The sequence below is a fragment of the Microtus oregoni genome, unplaced genomic scaffold (genome assembly GCF_018167655.1).
Source record: "Microtus oregoni isolate MIOR12 unplaced genomic scaffold, Mior012 000402F_ref0000166, whole genome shotgun sequence".
Classification (NCBI taxonomy): Eukaryota; Metazoa; Chordata; class Mammalia; order Rodentia; family Cricetidae; genus Microtus; species Microtus oregoni.
In genome coordinates, this window is record NW_024545013.1 from 28,418 (window position 1) to 30,912 (window position 2,495).

A 2,495-nucleotide genomic window follows, 5' to 3' on the forward strand; every position below is an offset into this window, starting at 1 on the left:
AATTTTGCAATGCTATATAGATCAGTCCTTTTCAAATTTCCATATGCATGCCAGTCACTTGATAAAACTTATCAAGCTGTAGATTCCAAGGGGCTGGAGAGATGTTCAGTCCCAACAAACACATCCAGTAGCCAACAAAGAACTCTAACTCCAGCTCAAGGGGATCTGACACTCTCTCCAGGCCTCTGTGGGCACCTGTACACACATCCATTCAGAAACATGGATGCTCATAGACATCAATAAAGGTGATTTGAATTTTTTTAAATTTATTAGATTTTTTTAAAAAAATACCAATCCAAACTCCCACTCCCTCTGCTCCTCCCCTTCCCTCCACACATCCTCCCAAACCACCCCCATCTAATTCTCAGAGAGGGTAAGGCACATTGCTTTGGAAAAGGTCTAAGGCCCTCTCTACTATATCTAGCTGAACAAGGTATACATCCAAAGAGAATAGGATCCCAAAAAGCCAGCATATGTAGTAGAGATAAATCCCAGTGCCACTGCCAGTGGCCCTTCAGTCGGCCCCATCCATACAACTATCAACCACATCAAGAGGTCCTATGCTTGTTTCTTCCCAGTCCAGCTGGAGTTTGTGAGATTCCCATTAGCTCAGATAAACTGTTTCAGTGGATGAACCCTTCACAGTCTTGACCTCTTTGCTCATATTCTCATTCCTTCCAGGATTAACTGGACCTTGATGGCTCAGTCCAGTGCTCTGATGTGGGTCTTTGCCTCTGTTTCCATCTATTGTTGGACAAAGGTTATATAGTGTTATTTAAAATAATCATCAGTCTGACTACAGGGCAAAGCAAGTTTGGGCCCTTTCTCCTCTGTTGCTTAGGGTCTTAGCTGGGGTCATTCTTGTGGATTCGTGGAAATTTTTCTAGTGCCAGGTTTCTTGCTAACCCCATAATGGCTCCCTCAACCAAAATATCTCTTTCCTTCCTCTCATATCTTTTCTTCTTCTTTCTCAACTATCCCATTCCCTCAAATTCTCCTCCACCCTCCCCTTCTTCCTTTTTTATCCCCTTCTCCGCTTCCTTCTATCCCCTGCCCCCATGCTCCCAATTTTCTCAGGTGATCTTGTCTGTTTCCAATTTCCATGTGGCTATATATATATGTTTTTCTTTGGGTTCACCTTATTACTTAGCTTCTCTAGGATCATGAACTAGCCTCAAAGTCCTTGAAAATTTTAAAACTATTCATTATTAACCTGGAGCTATATGAAGGCAACTAACCATCTACATGTATAACTAAGACTTCTGTCCCTATATGAACATTGGAAAAGTCCATGTATTCAATTTTTATATTGGTCTTTACCATAACACATGATATTTGTTAGTTTTTTCTTCTCTTTTATTTTACTGTATTGTGAATTCAATTGATATAAATTCAATTCTTGGATTAGGAAAGGCATAGAGGTGGAAAGATAGAAAACAACTACCTTTACAAATAACATTATATTGTGAGTAAAGACAGATTTACACAATTCAGTGCACAATCTAAGGAATATGACAACATTGCCTAGAGGTAAATCAACCAGATGAGTTTAAAGTACTAGTAAATGGGCACAGGATGTGTTGCCAGGAACCATGAGTTACAGCATAGGCTCAGTGTTTACTGAACATTGGCAGTGCCATGGCAACCAATTACTTTAGCACAAAAGAAAGAATTTTAAATAATGGAGTCCATGGTCACTTGTAGCTATAATATATTTTTCTTTGCTCCTTTTAAGAAAAAAAATGGCAAATGCAGATAATTCCATCCTTTTCAAGTCACTAAAATTATGGGGGACTTACTTGAAGTTGGATAACTAAACCGTGCCAGTTTTCCATACAGATAGCAATAAATTGCTGGCTACAGACATGACTAAGACTTTGATGCCAAATAAGGCTTCCTCCAGAGGTCATAATCCAAGTCTAGGGGAAAATACACTTTTACCATTTCCTCAGCCTCACATATTAGTCTATTCATTACAGAATATTTCAATCTGTATATATCAATGACAGGATAACAACAAGAAGAAGCAAATATGCACAAGACATTATGGTAGCTTCAAATAAAATAAACATCATTTTATTGTAGCTGTAAAGCAACTGACCCAGAGAAGTATAGACAACCAGCAAATAAACATGAAAACATAATTTTCTTCCAAATATAACTGAGAAATAGGAGAGTGTCATGGAGATAGGGTGGGGCTTGCGTATTTACTACGACAGTGAAGTAAACTGACCTTCCCTACCCAACTACTTACTCTGTGTAATATAATTTGGTAACTTATGTCTTTGATATTGAAAATTCAGTCCATGATATCTACCATGTTTATGGATCAGTAGGATCAACATAGTAAAAATGGCCATCCTCTCAAGAAGCAATTTACAGATTCATTGCAACTCCCACAAAAATTTCAGCACAAATCTTTACATACCTTGAAAGGACAGTACTAAACTTCATATGAAAAAACAAACAAACAAAAAACAGGATAGCTAAGTCTG